Genomic DNA, 22,685 nt, shown 5'->3' with positions numbered 1-22,685 from the left:
CACAGGACCATTAGATGGCTTCCCTTGATTTAGCACAAATTACGTATTTATCAGGACCTGTAAGCAAGTGGTCCTAGCCAGCAAAGCCTAGATGGCTTCCCTTGATTTAGTATATATTACCAGGATGTGATTTTTGGTTCATTTATAATACAGTTTATAAATGATGCTCCTTTGATCTTTGGGATGGTTTATACTTGACTTCTAGGTCCCCCTTTGCAATCTTACTTTCTGCTATTGCTACTTTATACTGGCTACTTATACTTGTGTGTGTGTGTGTGTGTGTGTGTGTGTGTGTGTGGTAATTGGGGTTAAGTGACTTGCCCAGGGTCACACAGCTAGTAAGTGTCAAGTGTCTGATCTGAGGCCAAATTTGAACTCAAGTCCCCCTAACTCCAGGCCCAGTGCTCTATCCACTGCGCCACCTAGCTGCCCCTGTACTAGCTACTTATAAACTTACCTTCTATACTGACTAGATGGCATGGGAGCAGGGTGGTCAGGTAAACCAGAATAAGATATAATTTTAACATAACTGCATTTCCCTCTGTGCTCCACCAGCCTCTCCCAGAGTGCCATCTTTCATAATTTTTTTTAAAAAAGGAAGAAAACAAAGTTCACCAAAAATAACTAATATAACAGAAGAATCTGATGTTAATATGAAAGGTTCCACACCCATGGTCCTTGGGAGGTCTTCTCCTCCCTTTTCTTTGGGACCAAGTTGGGTCATTATAATTTCACAGCATTTAGTTTTGATTGTTTATAACTGTTATTGTTCTATTTACATTGTTGTAGTTGTTGGATATATTGATTTCCTTGTTCTACTTGCTTCACTTTATGGCATGGCTCTTGAAAAAGACCGATCAGTAGAAAAAGAAAAAGAGAAAATAGGATTGAAACTAGCCACAAAGTTCTTCAGAAAAAAACAAAGTACCCAGAAGCCAAAATGGCTAAGAAACTAAATTGAGAAGGCACAAAACAAGTCAACTTAACAGAAATTCATAAGGGGATTTCTTGGGAAAGGAATGAGAAAGCTGGGGGAATGGATAAATTCAAATTGAACTCATATTTGTTCAATCATAGGATCATAGATTTAAAGATGGAAGGGATCTTAGAGAACACTGAATCCAACTCCCTTTTTTTTACAGATAAGGAAACTGAGGCCAGTTGAGGTAAAGTAACTTGTCTAGGGTGTCACACACCTATTGAGTGTCTAATGCAGAATTTGAACTAAGGTATCTTTTCTTTTAAGGCAATTAGAATTAAGTGACTTGCCCAGGGTCATATAACCTAGAAAGTGTCAAGTGTCTGAGGCTGGATTTGAACTCAGGTCCTCCTGACTCCAGGGCAGGTGCTCTATCCACTGTGGCCTCATAGCTAGCTTAATAGCCCCGAAGGAAGATATTCTTGACTTCAAGCCCAGGACTCTATCCATTGACCCACATAGATACTATGTACGGAAAACTGCTAAAGTGGATGCAAAGTTTAGGTAAACTGAGGTACTTGCCCTCACAGCACTTATAATGTAGAAATAAGAAAAGCTATAACAAACATATAGTTGTAAAATGAAATAACCATATATGGTAAATATATTAAAGAGGTGCCAAAGAAAGTCAACTCCCAGACACACAGACATTTGAGGATGGAAGGGACAGTAGAGGTAATTTCATCTAATCTTATTTTAAAGATGAAGAAAACACTGTCCAGACTGGTTCTGAAAATGTACTAACAGCACAGGCATCCCCACAAACCATGGCTCCAAACAGCCTCTCTTGAAATTAACATCGCTAATGATGTTTGTCCTTTGTTTCAAAGAGGACCAATGACATCACAGGTGATATTTTGACTTTCGAGAGAATTAGATTTGAAGCAGAGTTGCCAAAGTCATCAGCCTCAATCTCTCTTCTAGGGTCACCAATGTCCAGTGGCAGAACAAAAGTCAAGATGACTGGAGATGGCCCGGGATGCAGTGGATGACCTTGGCATCTTCCATGTCTGACCAAGTTCTAAGCACTCCATAGTCCCTGCTTCAGCTGCCTTCATGGTTGTTGGGAACATATTGTTTTCATCCACGCCTTCCTCAGAGAGAAGACTTCACATGCTTGGGGTAGACATCCCCCTAACTCACTGAGAGATTTGAAGCCTGTTGGTTACTCTCAATCAGGTTTAGCCTGTCTACAGAGATGGTTTTATCAAGGTGTGACTTCTGTGCCTGTTACAGCTTCTTGGAGACACAGGTGAGAGTTGGGTGACAGGTGGACACCAAAGGTGGATGAGCAGCCCTGAAATGGGCTCAGCAAACCCTCTCACCTGAGGTGCTAGTCCTCTGTGAACACCCCATACACCCCTAATATATTGTACATCACTAATATGTTATACATCACTAATATCAACAACTCACTGAAGTGGTCTGAAATGCCGAATGGGCTAATTGCCAGATACCAGTCAGCTGGACAGCTCCTAGATGAGCCACCACATTTTAGCTCCAGCAGTGTTAAGCCTCTTAGCCTATTTCCTCACCTATAAACGAGAGGATCGGGGAGGTCCCTTCCAGTTGTAATTCTATGATTCCATGACCACTCCCCCTAGACCTCCCAGAACATTATTTCATCTAACTAGAAGGCACAGCGGATAAAGCCCTGGACTTGGAGTCAGGAAGACTTGAGTTCAAATCTAACTTCAGATGCTTAACAGCTGTGTGACCTCGGGCAAGTCACTTGACCTCTGTTTCAGTCACCCCGTCTGTAAAAATAGAGATAATAGGGTCTACCTTTCAGGATTGTCATGTGGGTAAAATGAGAAAATATCATTAAAACACTATATAAATGCTAGCCACCACTACTAACTTCCTATTTTCACAAAACCGGTGAATATGATCACATTTCACTATGATTTTCAAAATGTTATTTAACAAAAAAAAGATCCTAAAAATGCCCTATTAGCGTACCTGTATCACTGTTTGGGGAAGGGAAAGGGAGACAAATGATGTGTATTTCTATTGTAACTAAAGGCTCAAGCCCGTTTGTTCTCCTTACCAATAACTCCCCATCAGTGGAGACTGAGTACTCAATATTCCAAGCCTATGTGAGGGGTAAAGTTTGTAAGAGCTTGGGAGAGGAGAGATCCTAGTCTTCTGGCTTCCAGCTTTGAGAAACAAGACCCAAAGTTTTAGATCCTCTTCAGGAAGAAGAAAAGAAAAAACTCTGGAAAGAAGCTCAGTCATGTTGCTATCACCAGCTTACCACACCAGGGACTTCTGGAAATTTCCCCTTAGATAAAATCTGGGACTCTGTTTCTTGAGTAAGCTGAGCTATCTTTCCCTCAGTGGGAGAGCTCAATTGCTCTGTCTATTATCGAGTATATTCTCATAGGCATAACTTCTCTGATTTCTGCTCACTATCAGTTGGGTAAATGAGATTATTTGCTATTCATTATATGTGGTCTTTATGTAACTGGCATGTAGCAAGAAAGGAGTCAAGCCTCAGTTATATAGCTTGGGGTACCCTTCTATTAAGGGAGAGTGATTAGGAACAGAGCTTAAACCTAAAAAGTGTTTTCCCAAACTAACAGTATTTATGGAGGCAAATAGGTATAATTCTGGCCTAATGCCCTCCTCTCTGAGGAGAGGAGAATGATCAGCCATGTGACTTCAATCTCTTGGTTTTCTTTTGTCAGGAATCAAAGACTCCCTTGGAGAAGGATGGGGGGAAGACATTCTAGAGATATCTATTCAAACTTCCTTTGGGGTTTGACATCTAGACATACCCATGTGGACACACATAAACTCAATAGACAACACACACATACTTTACATGGTAATAGTTATAAAAACATTAAACATAGTTGACAGTTATAGAGAGTTATTTTTTACTATTTCCTTGCTCAGCTGAGAGAAAAGGCAGTAAAATATTAAGCAAGATAATTGAGTGTCCAGATGATTATTTGTTTTGTGAGAGAAGGGTGTGTGTGTGTGTGTGTGTGTGTGTGTGTGTGTGTGTGTGTGTGTGTACATATAAGTGTAGTTGGAGGACTAAGGGGAAGAATGTTCTCTTTTTTTTTTCCAGGTCAGAACAAGTTCATGCTCAAAAGAGAGAACAATATTATCATTTGAGTTCAGATCCAGTTCAAATTCAGATATTCATTTTCTACCTTGTGTTCAGCTCGACATCCTACTGAGTACTGAGAGTGTCATGTAACAGAAAACGATGACATCTGTATGAGGTTTTCTGGAGTTCCCCAATAAGCCTCATACCATATATTGCAATTTATCTCTGACATTCATAAAAATTCTTCCAAAGTTAGGACCTGAATTCACTAATGACCACTAGAAATTTTAAAATATCATAGAAACCCTTAACTTCCTTCAGTTCCTCATGCCCCCAGCATACATCATGGGAATAGGGAGACCTTGAGTAAGCGGTGAAAAATGATGGTCCAACCACAGAGACAGATGCACAGTACAGGAAGGAAAAGAAAATAATACTGAGCAGGGCTTTCTGATTTATAGGCTTCTGTGACTTTCTATATGTGAGTGTGCTTAGAAATAGAGATCGAAGCTGCTGAGGAGTTGACCCTTAGTAGAAGAGCAGACCAGAGGAGTGGAATGTAATTCTGAGGAAGGAAGGGGAGAGAGGGTTCAAGGGGAGACTTGGCAATCTCTTTTCTCAGCCCTGCATCCAGTTCCATGGACCTTGGTAGCCATTGCAATTAAATCTCAGTAACCAGGAGATACAACAAATTGTGATGTGGAGAAAAACAGGGACAGCAGTGTAGAAAGATAGAGTACTTAAACTATAATCAAGACGAGATGACTGGGACCCTATCCCATAGGGCCCAAATTTAGAAGGCACTGACATCATATGTATACCTTCAGCAGACAGAATCAATGAACTTATACCTATGCAAAAAGAATAATTAAATAAAATAGGAAGCTACCAGATGCCACTACTCCTAGTCTCCCACGGTCTTTTTCTGCCTGCCATGGGCAGTGTCTCAGGGTGTCTCTCTCCACTGGGCTTTTGTACTGAGATCCAAGGTCTCTCTCATCCTTCAAATGAATTTGTCTTAAAATTTTGTTATGAGCATGTTTTTGTACATGATATAGAGGATCAAGAGCTGTCCTTGGAGCCTGGAAGATGTGCGCTTAAGTTCCAGTTCTGACCTTGGGCAAGTCACTAAATCTCTTGCTTTAGGTTACTGTATGGCTGTAAGTTGCAGCGAAAGTGCTAACCTGTATTGGTAAATGAAGTTTTCTTATCTGAGAGTCCTCTATACTCATGTAATCACAGGTTCAGTCCCTATCCTTATCCTTTTATGACAGCAAAATTTCCTCTTATGGTTCTAGAGTATAAATTCCCCATTGTGAACGTCATCTTCTGTTTCTTTTCTTCTTGTTCTTTTACTTCTTGTTGTTCTTTCTCCTCTTCCTTCTTCTCCTTTTTCTTCTTCTTCCTCTTCCTCTTCCTCCTCTTGTTCTTGTCCTTGTTTTTCTTATTCTGTTGTTTCTGTTCTTCTTCTTCTTTTTCTCCTCCTCCTCCTATTCTGTCTTTCTCTGTCTCTCTATCTCTATATTTCTCTGTGTGTCTCTCTCTCTTTGTCTCTCTTTCATAAGAGCAAGAACTGGAAGGGAGCTCAGAGGCCATCTGACCCAGTGACCTCAATTAATAGATGAGGAAACTGGGGACTAGGCAAGATAAGTGAATCACCCAAGACCATCAGATTGGAAGTAGGGAGTATCAGGTTGGATGTGAATCTCAGTGCTGTGACTTAAGAGCCACTGATCTTTCCACCAAGTTAAGAAAGAGACTTAAAGGGGAAAGCAAGTAATACTTTCCAAAGAGTGACTGCCTCCTTCCTCTGGCAAGGAGAAAGCTGTCAAATGGCTGTGATCTAAATCACTGACAGGATTTTCATTTCATTTCAGTGATATCACAAATCAGTCTGAGTAGTTCAGCATAGGTGGGAAACATGCTGAATTTGAGGCCAGATAATCTGGATTTAATCTGGATCTTTCACTCACCACCCATGTGACTTTAGGCAATTAATTTACCTGAACCTCAGTTTCCTCTTCTGCAAAATGTATGTTTCAGATTTGGGGGTGGGGAGGGGAAAATGGAAATTTGGGCTAACTTGCCTTTAAGGTCCCTTCCAGCTCTAAATCTATGATCTTATGTAAGAACACATAACTTGCTAATCAACTGGTTAGCCGCTCTCTCCCGATATAAAGGGCATGGGTGTGTGGGGTGTTCAGAGAGGACTTGTACCTGGTATGAGGGCTTGCTGAGCCCTTTTCAGGGCTGTTCATCCACTTTTGCTGTCCACCTGGCACTCAGCTCTTACCAAGGTAAGGTTCCAAGAAGCTGTAACATGCACAGAGGCCATACCCCAGTAAAATCATCTTGGCAGATAGGCTAAACCAGGTTGAGAGTAACTAACAGGCCTCAAACCACTCAATGAGTTAGGGGGATATCTACCACAAGCATGTGAAGACTTCTCCCTGAGGAATGAGTGGATGAGAACAATTTGTTCCCATGGCCATGAAGGAGGCTAAAGTGGGTACTGTGGAGCACTTAGAGCTTGGTCAGAGATAAAAGATGCCAAGGTCATCCACTTCATCCAGGGCCATCACCAGTCATCTTGACTTTTGCCCTGCCACTGGACTTGAATGACTGGAAGAGAGATTGAGGCTGACAACTTTGTGCAACTCTGCCTCACTTAAATCTAATTCACCAATGACATCACAAACAACAATAACACAGGTATGCTTGAGGGGGGGATAGCGTTTATTTGTCTTAAATGTTTTGTTGATGCCTTTTTTCTTTGTCACAGTCATTTTAACAATACCCCACTCCAGAATGAATTGTCCCTTGGGACAAAGACATGTGATACAATGACTGAATCTGACAGTGTTCAGACCTATTTGCCTTCCACCTCCCTACCATGAGGAGGAAATCTGCTTCACTTAGCTGTTCTATAAGACCTCCAGGGAATTCTCAGCTATTCTGAGAACAGCTTCCATTTAGCAATCTATTAATTTTCCTTGTTGGAATCATTGTATATGCAGCATCCATCCTCACTTGCTCAATTTAAAACTCAGATTTTAGATTGGGCCCTCGGAATTCAAGGTACTCTATAAGTTCCCACTCCTAAAAGTATAAAGCTCATGAGTTCCCACCAATGCATTTTCCTTTAACAGTCAGACAGTGGACACAATTACCTCAAAGCAAAGGCATCACAAGAACAATAATAACAGAAATATCCTGCTCTGCCCCCCTCAAATCTATGTGCATACTTTCTCACATCAGCACACTGTGGGAAGAGTGAGCACATACATAATGAGTACACTGGCTGAAAGGTGAATATGCGGGGAGCACACCTTGCCAAGACAACTCACACCTCTGACACTCTAGGACCTGATATCCTCTTTCTTCTCTTGATGTCTTCATGCTGCTTCCCATGAGGGCAGTGTCTCTGCTAGGCATTTCATTCAGGTGGGCTGGAACCATTCCTCTTCACAGCTCAAGTCCTAAGGGCCAGGGCTGCCTCTCTTCTCAACTCACAGGCATCACATGTCTCAGAAATCTCCTGCCTCATTTATCTAGCATCGGTTCTCAAAGGGGACAATACCACTCCCTGGGGGGTGGGGGCCTCTGGACCAATCCAGGGGGGTGGTAGTAGCTTCAGGTACAATTGGGGGGGCACTGAATAAAAACAAGGGGGCAGTGGAAGCATAAAAAAAAAGAAATTTTTGAAAAACTGTTTGTACATGTTTCATCTGTTGCATAACAGAGTTAAAGTTGTGGTGATTACATTATTTTCCAAATAAGCACACAAAATGGGTGTTATAACTGATCAGTGGTCAAGTCCACCAACAAGTCTTAACAAGCAAGTGTTTGCAGGAGAATGTGTTGTGCATTGTCAGGAAGTCCAGCATGCATCAGCAGGAATTTGTGTGTGTAATGACTTGTTTACAATATGATACTATACAGTTACATGATGCAATATTGTGTCATCAAAATTCCAATGCAGGAAAAAACCCACACATTTATAATAAATAATAAAATTTAATATGCATCATTTAAAGAAATACTTCATATTTTTTAAATGACACAAATTTTTTTTAAAAAACCATCAAAGGGTTAAAGATATAGATTTCCAGGGGGGTCTGAGTAACTTTTTTTAAAAGGGTGTGGTGGGCCAAATAAGTGTGAGAACCTCTGCTCTAGATCCACTTTCTTCCAGGTGTGGTGTCTCCTACTGGGTAAATAGCTCCATTACAAGTTACCATGAGAAACAGAGGTGAGGAGTGAGGTGAAGAAAAATTCTTTCCCCCCTGAGAGATGAGAAAGGAATTTCTCTCAAGAGCTGGATTCTTCTTTTATAGCTGACTCTCTGTTATCAGGGGTTACACCCCTAGGGACATTTTCCTTCCTTCTACCTTGTTGGAAAGGATGTAACATTTCTAAAAGCATAATCAGGGTCATAGCTAATCCTTGGATAGCCAATGGCTAGCTGCCCTTTCATTCCATCAGTTCCAGTCTTAGACCTTCTTCAAACCTTGTTACAGGGTAAGGAAGTATAAACCCTTCTTTATATTGTATTTAAAACCTTAATGTCTCAATGTGTCTGTTACCTACTATTTATCTTCTGTGATTTCATCAACTGGCCTTGAAAGGTATAGGGGGATGGAATCAGTTATCAGGGATGTCCTGATCAATTCCTTCCTTACCACCACCACCACCACAACCACCACATTAAGTTTATAGCAATCAATATTATGTCTATTCTATTGTGGACAACAATTCAACCTATCATGCTGGTCTTGTTCTGATAGAGAGTCTTGGTTGAGTTCTCCAGGATATTCTGTGTTCTAGATTTGCTGTGTGGATATTTGTTGTCTTCTTATATATAATTCTTTATATAATCTTGCCACTGGACTTCAGTGACTCTAGAAGAGAAAGTGAGGCTGATGACTTTGTGCAACTCTGCCTCACATAAATCCATTTCATGTGCAAGGCAAGATATCACCCATGATGTCATTGGTCCTCTTTGAAATTGAAGGATTAACAATAACAACAAAAACATACATAATTCCAACCAGCAGATTGCCTGATATTAGGTGGACACTCTGTAGTGATGTGTTGCACTGTTCCCATGATTTCCTTGCATAATCTGCTTTGATCATCAAATCTGGGCTCTTTTCAATAATACATGGTAGCAATGACCCAATCCTGATTAACTGTTATAAACCTTTCTCTTTTCACAAAGAAATCTTCATGACTCAGCTATTTATTCAATGCTTCTTTGTTGACATACTGCTGGGGGAGATCATGCAGATGTTCATGGGCACATAAAGAGCCCTTTCATTCCCCTCTTGGATCTTAGCTGTTTCATGGGCTCCGGCCAGAAATAAGCCAATTTCACTTATATTTGACAAATCTAACAGCTAGAAGCTGCTATCATCCTTTACTACTGCTTGGTGAAGCAATCAACATCTTCGTATTCCAAAAGTAATTCTGTAGGTTTTTAACCTATTTATCATGTGCTCTACGAATGACTATTAATCTTCTTCCTCCTTTTCAGTGAGGGAATGCTAATTTTCTATAACTGCCTCATGGTCATAGGCCATAGGTTTCACGAATGTTGTATTGGTTTTTGGCGATTCTTTCCAAAGCCGCTGTGGTCAATTTTACAATTCTAAGAGTGTACATCAAGACTAGTATTACATAGGTGTTGGTTGTTTTAAAAAGTGTTTTTCTCATTCAGGTTTGATTTCAGGATGCCAGTAAGTCTCTTAGCAAATTTAGGAATAGTTTTCTTCTTGATACCTTTAATACTCAATGTGTTCTGCCTGGAGGAGACCAATGTACAATGTACTATGTACAATGTAGCTATTCCTTCGTTTGCTAGTTTAGTATTGCCTCCAGATTAAAGATCACAGCCTACAGTTTCTATCTTTCCTTGGCATATGTTAAGACTCTTACGTTTATTAGATCTAAATGATGTCTTCATATTACTGGAATAAGATTACATGAGGTGATGTGACTGTTTAATGTGTTTTTCAGTGGAGCTAAAAGCAATTAATAAGATAGTTTAAGTTCAGATGCCTTGGTTAGTTGTATTTAGGTGAAATGATAATGAATTTAAACTAGGCAGAACTCTAATGGACTTAAACTCTTCGCCTGAAAAAATCACATATTTTAAATCAATTGTTCTTGACATTGTGCTAGTAGTGCGTTTTAAATAGATAACAATTTTATTATATTTTTAATGGAGTCTGAAGTTCTTTGAAATCAGGTAATAAAAAAAAAGAAAGAAAGAAAGCAGGTAATGGAGATGCCAGTCCCCAGTATTAGTAGTATTTTTTAAAACAGGACTAGGTCAAGGGTATGGCAAATGTAAAAAGAGTGATTAACTGAGTTTCAGAAGCTATTTTCTAGAGCAGACTTCAGTTGCTATCTAGCCTATAATCTTATTATCCCTGACAAATGGTAATCTAGCCTTTGGTAGAAGACTTCAGGTGAGGGGAAACCTATTGCTTCCTGAGGTATTCCATTCCACTTTAGGGTAACTAGAATGGTTAGAAAGTTTTTCCTGACCTCAAAATCTGCAACTTCTAAATTTGCAAGCCTAAATTAGCAACTTTTATTCATTGCTCCTAGTTTGGCTCTCTGTAACCAAACAGGAAAATTCAAATCCCTTTTCCAAGTGGCAGTCTTGTATCGAAGAAAAATATATTCACTCTGTGCTGATTTCTAGGCACAAGCCTGCCAGAAATAATTTTATTCAGTTTATCATTTTTCTCTATTCAAGCCATTTCTAACCTAGAGAAAAAGATAACTAAACTAGCATGGTTTCTGTATGCTTGCTAACTCGTCTCTCTGTCCCAGGATAATTTTGGTGACATTTATAGGAATATTAAAGAAGAAAAACATCGTAAATTAAAGCATAACTTGAGGTTAATATTGCAAATAATCATCACTTCATTGATTGTGTAAATAAAGCTGTATAATGACACTTCAGATTGAAGTTAGTGTGGTTTTAATACCTGTGCACTACAACCAAATGGTAACCAGTCATTAATAACTTAAAATGTAATCCCAGGACAATTAAGCAAATAGTCCACAGTACTATCCATGAAATAGTGAAGAAGAAGAGTATTTCTGTATTCCAGGACTTTTTTGGGGGGGGAGGGGGTTAAGAATGGGTTTATATGATTTCTTGTTTTTGTAGTTTTTATTTATTCTATCAGTCTTTAACAAATATTTATTGCTGCATTTTTTCCCCAGTGTATCATTGTTTTGATGCCCTTGTAGTACTAGAATTTAGTTGGAAAAATATAACATTTACTTCTAAAAAAAAAAATAAACGAGTGAAACACTCTGGAACATGAGGTCATTGTGGAGGAAGGTTTCCTCCTCAGTTGACCATCAAGTGTTCCCCTAGAGTAAACAAAGGGACCTCCTCCCTATGGTCAATATCTTAATCTTTTCTCATGAGGGAAAGGATTGCCATAGGGCCAATTGCTTCTGATAATGATCAAAGAGGAAACTACCCTAAACTGAGTCAATAGTGCGATCATTTACCATGTGAGAAAGGCAATAATTCAAATAGGACAAGAATTATTCTATACTAGACTATGAGGTAGCTAGATAACTGGGTGGATAGAGCACTAGGCCTGGAGTCAGTAAGACTTGAGTTCAAATCAGGCCTCAGACACTTATTAGGTGTATGACCCTGGGCAAGTCACTTAATTTGTTTACTTTAATCCACTAGAAAAGGAAATGGCAAACTACTCCAGTGTCTTTGCCAAGAAAACCCCATGGATTGTATGGCCCACTGGGTCATAACTGAACAGCAACAATAACAAGCTATGCTATGTTATGCTATGGAGATTTTCTAGTTACTATATAGTATATAGTATAGTTCTATAGTATAGTACTATATACTATATAGTATAGTTCTAGTTACTATATATACTATATACATACCATGCTATACTATGCTATGCAATGATATACTACAAATAAAGTCTGTAATATGTTTTCAAACCTACAAATACTGGAAGATGGCTATCTTAACCCCTCCTAAATCTTTTCTTCTCCAAGCTAAAAGTGTCCAGTTTCTTTAACTTTTTTCAGCATGATCTCAAGGACCTTCACCATCCTGAATTCCCCTCTTGACACTTTCTAGAGTATCAATGTCCTTTATGAAATGGAGCACATAGTACACAATACAGTACTCCAGACATCATCAGATCAGATCAAAGTACAGAAGTGCTATGAGGCCTCCAGTCATAAACACTAGATCTCTCTTAATGTAGCTTAAAATTGCATTAGCATTTTTTGATTGGCATATTACCCTGCTGACTCACATTGAGCTTATAGTCCATTAAACTCCCTGCCCCCAGATCCTTTTCTTTCAGCTGACTTGCTAATCACATCTGCCTTATTTTGTAATTGTGAAGTTGAAGAGTTGAACCTAAGTATGTGACTTTACACCTGTAACATCTATACCCAAAGACAGCTTAGAACTATTTTCTGAAGCACAGCCCTGTGGCACTTCTTAGGCAATGAAAAATGCAACTCCTTTTTCAAAAAAAATTTTATTTTTTCTAATTATGTATAAAAATAATTTTTATTCTTCTTTTTAAAAATTTTGAGTTCCAAAATTTTTTCTTCCCTTACTCCCCTCCCCTTTCCCCCAAAAGGCAAGCCATTTGATATAGATTCCATATGCAGTCATGCAAAACATATTTCTGTATTAGTCATGTTGTGAAAGAAAACACAGACACACACACACACCCAAATGAAGAAAAATAAAGAAAGTTTAAAAAGTATGCTTTGATATGCATTCAGACTCCATCAGTTCTTTCTCTGGAGGTAGATAGCATTTTTCCACATAAGTCCCTTGAATTGTCTTGGATCTTTGTATTGCTGAGAATAGCTAAGTCATTCACAGTTAATCATCATGCAATATTTCTATTACTGTGTACAATGGTCTCCTAGTTCTGTTCACTTCAATTTGCATTAGTTCACATAAGTCCAGGTTTTTCTGAAATAATCCTGCTTATCATTTCTTATAACACAATAGTATTTCATCACAATCATATATCACAACTTATTCAGCCATTTCCCAATTAACGGGAGTCCCTTCAATTTCCAATTCTTTGCCACCTCAAAAAGAACTGCCATCTCTTTGGGATACAGACCAAGTAGTGGTCTTGATAGGTTAAAGGGTATGCACAGTTTTATAGCCCTTTGGGCATAGTTCTTGACCTACTGAGATTGTCTGAGACCTCCATACTGAGTAAATGTAAAAAGGGCTCTGAGAAGGAGAGAGAGAGGCAGAATTCAAGATAAACAGGTGAAAAGTAAAGCATTAACTTTTGAATAACGTACAGGAGATCTCCCAGGAGCCACAAACATGGAGAAAAGTTTCTCAAAGATGTCCCTTGGTTCCCAGCACCTGCAATCCCTGAGATTACTAAGAATGGGTTTTCCCAGTGAGATTGTTTCTTCTGATCTACTTGAGATTTTATCTTGCTTCTGAGTCAAAGAACCCATTTACTCCTATGTATTCTTTAGTTTGGATGTATAACATCCAAATTCATGTTGACGGTTTACTTGAAAAAGTGGGTTTGCTCACTCTATGAGACTTTTTTAATGTGTGTACTAAGCATTTGGTGGAAAGGGGCTAAGCCAATAAGAGTAAGCTGTTAACTCTGCCCCTGGGAGTGATCAGGGAAAAGTGGACTTTATTCTGAATGCCTAAGAGAGAGCATCATAGGGATAAACCCCCAATATTTAAGATGTAGTAGTTAGATAAATTTTAGTCCATTAACCCTTGTAGATAGCTGAAACGAAAGGAGTGAGCATCCAGCCAGAGCCCTACTCTTGTATATCCAAGTCAGAAATCACTGTTTCCTTTAACTATGGGATGGGCCAGATTCCAGATCAGATATGTCTGACATACACAAGATAGCTGTTTTATATTAGACGATCCGTGTACATCCATATTATACAATTACCCCTATTAGATTTTTAAAAGGCAGCATCAGAGTCAGGAAGATGTATGTTCAAGCCCTGTTTCTGACACATTCTATGCGACTCTGAGCAAGTCACTTAATCCTCCAGTGTCTCAGGCAACTCTTTTTTGGGGGGGGGGGGGTGAGGCAATAGGGGTTATGTGACTTGCCCAGGGTCACACAGCTAGTAAGTGTCATGTGTCTGAGACCAGATTTGAACTCAGGTCCTCCTGACTCCAAGACTGGAGCTTTATCCACTACTCCACCTAGCTGCCCCTCAGGCAGCTCTTAGACAGTGAGGTGAAGAGTAGATGTTGACCTTACAGCATTTTGTCACTAGGAATTCCTTATACTGGTTAAATCATTGGTCCAATTTTTAAAAATCATCTTAGTAGATTTGGCAATGGAAATCTTTTTGAATCCACTTGCTACCACCCAACAGGCTATCTTGCTTAACTCTGTCTCACCTGCAAATTTGATAGACATGCCATTTCTGCCTTTATTGAAGTCACTGATAAGAATGTTAAATATCAACAAGCTAAGGACACCTCCCTGTGGCACTCCATTAGAGATTACCTTTCAAGTTAGCTTTGAATCATTGATAACTACTCTTTGTGGCCATGGATTCAACCAATTCTGGATCCAGTGAATTCTACTACCAATTAGTACACATTTCTCTATCTTGTCTGTAAGAAGAGCATGGTTAACTTTTATCAAATGCTTTAATGAAGTGATAACTGTGTAACTGTAGCATCCCCCTAAATTAGAAGTCTAGTTACCATATCTTCCCACTGAAAGCATATGCAATAATGGGGACAACCCAGTCTTGTAGGGGAAGCGCTGAGATTAAGATAGGGGAGAAATTTTCCTGAGGTAATCAGACAACATGGTGTAATGGACTGAGAGATGACTGCAGAGTTTAGAAGATCTGGGTTCAAGTCCTGCCTTTAGCATCATACTGGTTGTATGGGGGTATATGGGGTGGTCAGGGAGGACTAGCAACCTCAGCTGTGAGGGCTTACCAAGCCATTCTCAGGGCTGCTCATCCATCTTTGGCGTCCACCTGGTACTCACTTCTCATCTGTGGCTCCAAGAAGCTATAGCATGCACAGAAACCATACTCCAGTAAAACCATCTCAGCAGGCAAGCTAAACTAGGTTGGCTAAATTGATTGGCTGCAAACCCATTGGTGAGTTAGTGAGGTGTCTACCCCCAGCATGTGAAAACTTCACCCTACTAGAATGGATGGATGAGAACAATTTGTTCCAATGGCCACGAAGGCAGTTGAAGCAGGTGCTGTGGAGCACTTAGAGCTTGGTCAGACATTGAAGATGCCAAGGTCATCCACTGCATCCTGGGCCACTACCTGCCTTCCTGAGTTTTGTCCTGCCACTGGACTTTGATGACTCTGGAAGAGAGAGTGAGGTTGATGACTTAGGGCAACTCTGCCTCACTTAAATCCAATTCATTGCAAGTTGAGTGATTCCCAGCACCTGCAACTGTTCTCTTTGAAAAATGAAAGATGAACAGCAACTTGGTGGGATGACTCTGAGCAAGTTACTTAACCTCTTGGTGCTCTAGGACAAAAACCTTAAGCACACAACTCAGTCAACAATACTCCCAAGCGAGGCCTGAACCTGATTAAAATATAATTAGAAAATATTTAACAAAATTAATAAAAAATACAATAAAATATAGATAATATTACATTCGAAAACTAAGTCAATATGTAGCCTACAGAAATCCTTACGTATGGATTATTGGGCTCATTTCTATTTGAGTTTGACACAACTAATCTAGAAAACTAAGACATGGACTCTTAACTTTTTCTGTGTCACAGACCCTTTTGGCAATCTGGCAATACCTATGGACCACTTCTCAGAAAAATGTTTTAGATGCATAAAATAATATACATAGGATTATAAAGGAAACCAATGATGTTGAAATTATTTTGGAACAGTTATCAATATATTTTGGCATTAACTACTCTGTGTAATATTATTTTATCCGATGTATTTTTTTGAGGGGGGGAGGGCAGGAGGCAATCCAGGTTAAGTGACTTGCCCAGGGTTACATAGCTAGTAAGTGTCAAGTATCTGAGGCTGGATTTGAACTCAGGTCCTCCTGACTCCAGGGCCTGTTCTCTATTGGCTGTGCCACCTAGATGCCCCTATCTGATTTATTTTTGCAGGGCTTATCAACAATTTGGGGGAAAGGAAAGTTTACTTGTATTGAGACTCTAGCTGCAGAGTGTTACTTTCGTGGGCTTCCTGTCTAAATTCAGTCCTTTGCCCTCCTCCATCCCGTCATTATGTATTACATCACATACTATTGCTAAAGGTCCTTGTGCCATCTTGTCTGCATTCCAGACACATGCTTTCATAACAACACATACCAACCAAACACAGAGAGTAATTATCACCTCACAATCTTGGCATTCACTCAGAACCTTCTATCAAAGCATCTTCAGGTTACTATGACAAGTATATAATAATATTATTATCAGGAGTAATGATAATATTATTATTATTATTATTATTATTATAGCCATATGTATATAACACTATGTTCCAGGCACTGTGCTAATACAAATATTAGTGCATTTGATCCTCACAAAAATCCTGGGAGGTAGGAATTATTGTTATACCCATTTTATAGATGAGAGAACTTGGACAAACAGAGGTTAAATGACTTATCCAGAGTCACACAATTAATTAGTAAGTAGCAATTGTTTTCTGTTCTGGGCAGGAACTCTGAGGGTCTTCCCCTCCCAGACTAATATTGTTGTGATGGTAAATTAGGTCATCTTTTTTCTCACATCTTACTTAGCCCATAATCACTGAATGGGCATTGCCTCTGACAAACTGAGAGCTAGGAAAGACCTAGGAAGGCCAAGATCATCTATGACATCTGGCACCACCGCCAGTCTTCTTGACTTTTGTCTTGCTGCTGGACTTCAATGACTCTGGAGGAGAGAGTGAAACTAATGACTTTACCCTTAAATTCAATTCATGAACAAGTCAAGACATCACCCTCACGATGCCATTGGCCCTCTTTGAGAATGAAGGACAAACAACAACAGTAAGGGTCTAAGGCTAGATTTTAACCCAGGGCTTCCTGATTCCAGGTCCAATGCTTTAACTACTGCACCACCTGGTGTATATGGGCTCTTACCTGTGTAACAAGAAGAAAAACTGAGATTCAAGAAGCCATTTGACTTTCCCATGAATATTGAGGTAGTAAGAGACTCATACACTTGTCCTCCATATTTGGAAGACAATGGAAGAATATGATTATTCTTTTTAGTCGTTGCACAGTAATGCAATCCTAAGGGCTGGAATGTCCTACATTCATGAATTATCCAGATAATTGAATCTTACCACTTTAAAAGCCATATTTTTTTTAAACCAATCTTGACATTTATTTGAGGCAGGGTATTGTAGTAGAATTATCACTGACTTGGACTCAGGAGAGGTCTGGGTTTGAATTTTGCCTCTGGTACCTACTAACTATGTAGCCTTGGGCAACCAAATCACTTAACCCACTGTTTCCTTTTTCTCATCCATATAATGGAGACAATACCAGCCATGCTTACTCACAGGGTTGCTATGAGGATGAAATGAGATAATATGTGTAGCAGGGATATGCTGGTGCCAGCTTGCACCAGTAAGAGCTGATCGTTAAATTTTGAGTATGAACATTGAAACTCATGCCTCAGAAAGAGGTAAACTACAAATCAGGATTTTGTTTATTGTTTTGTTGACTGTCTAGACATAAGAAAGCGATGGGAAAAAAAGGGTTACTAATACAGATTAAATTTAAAAGTGTGTCTAAAGGACAATTTTCTGTAGAGCTGGTTGTTAATCATTTACTAGCATGCCACTGTGTGTAAAGCACTTTGTGAATATTAAGTTTATACAAATGTCTGTATGACCAAGAATCTCAAGTAAATCTCTGGTAAAGACTTGCAAGTTATGGATGCATTGTAAACCCATCCAATCCTTAGCATGTACCTGGCACTAAGTAGGCATTTAATAAATGTTTATTGACTGACCAACTAATTGACCAACTAAACTGTCTCATGAAAGAAACTCTCATTTATGGAATCCTCACAATGAGAATTCCCACACCTATGAAATGTTAAATCCTTAACATACTGATATACAGCACATCCTGAGGAGCTTAGCACAGTTTTAAGATTTAATAGCTATTAAATGACAGCTATTATAATTATTATAATTGTTGATGGAAATTTTACTAAAGTGTATTATAAATTTCCTCACCTTCTTAAACAGAGAATACTAAACCTTGATGAAACAACACCATCATTATGATTTATTATATGGTATTTTAAAACAGTAAGAGGCAGTGTGGCATAACAGAGAGATACAGACGGACAGACAGAAAGAGAAAAGGAGGAAGGGAAGGAGGGGGAGAGACAGAGAGATACAGACGTGGGGAGGAGGAAGAGATAGAGACAGAGACAGAGACAGAGTGAGAGACAGAGACAGAGAGACAAAGAGAGACAGAGAGAGGGGGGAAGGAAGGAGGGAAAGAGACAGAGACAGAGACAGAGACAGAGACAGAGACAGAGACAGAGACAGAGTGAGGTGGTCTTGGAGTCAAGAAGATCTGGGTTCCAGCTTCTTATGCATATTGGCTGTGTGACCCTTGGCAACTTTCTAAAACAATTAAGTTGCAGAGATATTCTGTATGCAGCCTGCTTTATACATATTTGTTTGCTTGTTGTGTCACCTATTAGATTGTAAGCTCCTTGAGGGCAGGGACTGTCTTTTGCCTCTTTTCATTTCCCTAGCACTAAGTCCAGTGCCTGGCACGTAGTAGATGCTTAATAAATGTTAACTATGGAGCAGCTAGGTGGTGAAGTGGATACAGCACTGGCCCTGGAGTGAGAAGGACCTGAGTTAAAATCTGGCCTCAGACACTGAACACCAGATGTGTGACCATGGGCAAGTCACTTACCACCAATTGCCTTCTCCCCCCCCAATCAAAAAAATAAAGGTTAACTGATTGATTGAGATGCTTGCCAGTTTACATTGGTAGAAGTTCCTCACCTATGCTGATGAACCCACAGTTCTAGTCCCACCAAAATCCTAAAACAGTATTTTTTTTTGTATTTTCCTTTCCCTACCTGCTGTCCCTCCTACACTCCATCTCCTTGCTTGTCCCTTGTGTCTGCAATACTCTGACCCCCTCCCCTCAGCCTCTTAGTTTCTCTGGTTTCCTTCAAAACTCAGCTCAAATCCTACCTTCTGCGGGGGGGGGGCTTTCCTGATGTCCCCCTCCCCAACTTACACACACACACACACACACACACACACACACACACACACACCCAGCCTGAAGTGCCTTCCCCTCTCAGATTTCCCTCCATCTATTCTGAATACTTCGCTGTTTTCATGTCATCTCTGCCATTAAAATGTGAGCTCCTTAAAGGCAGACTTTGTTTTTAGCCTTTCTTTGTATTCTCCAAACTTAGGTACAAAGTGCTTAATAAATATTTGTTGGTTGACTTTCATATTATTAGCCTATATTTCTATAGTTACTTCCCCTGCCTCTGTCAGCCCCACCTCCACTAACTTACTAGGGAAGCTAAAGGATCCAGCCCTGAGTTATTAGAATGGTAGACAGAGTAAGATTCAGTAAGCTCTGAATGATACGAGGCTATACGAGCCTCTTAATAGTGAAGTCCAGCATGGGTTCTGTGGCAAATACTTCATCTGCTCAGAATGGATTTTTGTGATGCAGATCACAGTTCACTCATCTCCAGAGACTTGAGCTGTTGCTGCATTTATTTGGAAATATTACTTCTCTGGGTTTGTACCAAGCCATGTTCTCTCTCACATACCTAACCTAATAAAAAAAATTCTGGGCTGTTGGAGAGAGTTTAAAGATCGAGATTTGTAGAAAGCAGCAGTTGTATCATTAGCCTGTGAAATGGCTCAAAAGGCCCCAATCCTGCCTAACTCAATTTATCTTCTGGTGGTGAACACTCTGCATGTACTTGGCCACCTCCCTCCTTCCTCTGCAGAGATAGAGCATCGAATTTAATGAAGGACTCAGCAGCTCTGTTGGTGAGTGTTGAGGAACTTTTTCTTTCTTTCTTCTATTATTTGTTACTAGAAATGGCTCTCTAGAAGGGGGAAGGGAGAGGGATAGATTGAAAAATAAAGGGGATATAAAACCAAAAGACACCAACGAATTTTTGTAATGAAAGAAGTTTCTGATATCTAAATCCTAGATTTCCTCAGCTCCTCCTCCAACCCCAGGGGAAATCTCTCCAAAAGCTTTACACCGTAGTAGTAGAAACACACCTTTGCCCTCGTGAGCCTCTGATGGGGTGGAGATCCATCAGCTGCTGCTTGGACTGTAACTATGTCTCATTAAGAGCTTTAGGGGGATATATATTAAAACCACATCTACATATCTGTGTACATATATATGCACATATGGGATGCACAGACATATGAATGGCTGTTACAGATACATACATATAATATGTTTGTGTACACGCAGCACATATTTATGTGTATATGTGTACACATATGACCACATCAACATGTATATACACGTGTGATGCATGCACGTGTGTGCGTATGTGTGCACATGGTGATATCTGGCTTGGTGTATATGTATACACGTGTGCATGTGCATGTACACACAAACACATGTGCATGAGTGTTCATGTGCATTTACACATGTATATAATGCATATACAAATACATATGTGCACACACATATAAGTATATATACATGCAAGTGCATGCACACAATACATGTGTGTACATATGTATGTATGTGTATTGTGTACATATATAGACACAGACATACATGTCTAGGGTGTCCCAAAAGTCTTATATCTTTAGGACACCATCAAGGGAGAACGAAGTTTTAGCTTTAAACCACACCAAGACTTTTGGGACATCCTATGCACAGAAGAAAAAGCTGAAAACTAAACAAATAAAATCGACCTACAAGGAAATGTATTCCTTAAGGTGCTGTTTTAATTGCACCAACTTTAAATTCTGCTCTAAGGCACCATTTTTTCACTGGTAGAATAACATGTGAAAAGCTCTCAGCAGAAGTCAGTGAGTCCATGGGCCACCCAATAAACAAAGTGAAAATAAGCCATGATCTCACAGGAAGCTTGAACCCTTATGGCTGAATCAGGGAGCAGGAGGGAGGTGGGACCCTGGATCTTTACCCAACTCCACTACTGACTCACGGAGTGACTATGTATGGACAGCCAGCTAATGTGGCTTCTCTGCCTCAGCGTCTCCATAGGTAATTGGAGGAAAATGAGTGTGCTTATTTGGTAAAGTGCCATGAGATGCTTTGATGAAAGGTTTTCCCTAAGGTTATGCTATTATAATTGCCCTCCTCAGCTACTCCTTATATGATCCTATAAAGGGAAGTATGTATGCAGGAATTAGGCCCTGATGCCAAACATCTGTTTAGTAACAGCCACAACATCTGATCCATCTAATTGCCCAGAGAAGAAGACATTCCCTTCCGCACCTCTAAACACTCCCTGGTTGTGTTAGGAGTGTAGGGCCTGGAGATACTGGAACCCTAGATCTCTGTTGGCCAACCGCAAGGTCAGACTAGCCTAGAAGATGATGATGTGTTTGTCTGCTGGCCAGGGCAACTTGCTGTACCTATAGAAGATGAAGGACACAAGGACAGTGTTAAGATACCATGGATATTTGCCCTACCTGTTGGGAAGAGGTTGTACTGTTCTGGATACTGTAACAACAGAACCCAAAGTTCTCTGAAAACCATAGATCCCATCAGTGATGTCCAGGATCTTTTAAGTGGTCTAGACTGTGGATTGTCAGTCAGTCAGACAACAAACACTTATTAATGATATAATGGGGAGGGGAGGGGCTGGAGGGACAGAGAAAATTTGGTACTCAAAAACATTTTTAATGGGTGTTATGAGCCGATGCAAAGTGAAATAAGCAGAACCAGAACACTGTATACACAGTAGCAGCAATATTGTGCTATGATCAGCTGTGAATGACTTAGCCATTCTCAGCAATACAATGATACAAGACAATTTCGAAAGATTCATGATGAAACATACTATCCATCTCCAGAAAATGAATTGTAGACTGAAGCATAGTTTTTTTAAACTTTATTTTTCATGTTTTGTTTGGTTTGGTCTGTGTTCTCTTTCACAATGTGACTAATATGGAAATGTGTTTTGCATGACTGCACATGTAAAATCTACATCAAATTGCTAACTTTCTGAGGGAAGGGGAGAAGAGAATAGGAGGGGAAAATTTATGATTCAAATTTTTTAAAAAATGAATGTTAAAAACTGTTTTTACATATAATTAGAAAATTTTTTTTAATAATTCCACCTCCTTCCCCATCAGAAAATCTTTTTGTGTTTCTGGGTGTATTTTGTACATGCTAATCTTTGTACATACTAATTTGTGTTTTTCTTCCAGTATTATATAAGCTCCCTCAGGAAAGCGACTGTTTACTTTTGTCTTTTTAGCCACAACACCTACTACTAGAAAACACTGGCCTCTAGAAAACACTCAATAAATGCTTGTTGAATTGAATTTTATTAAACAATTCCCATTGATTTAAATCATTGATGTAATCACTTATTACACTTTAATTTTCAGAAGGA

Source organism: Vombatus ursinus, unplaced genomic scaffold, assembly GCF_900497805.2.
Source record: "Vombatus ursinus unplaced genomic scaffold, bare-nosed wombat genome assembly UNPS02008961.1, whole genome shotgun sequence".
NCBI classification, from domain to species: Eukaryota; Metazoa; Chordata; class Mammalia; order Diprotodontia; family Vombatidae; genus Vombatus; species Vombatus ursinus.
The sequence above is the reverse complement of the archived record's forward strand: the minus strand, read 5'-3'. Positions refer to the sequence as shown.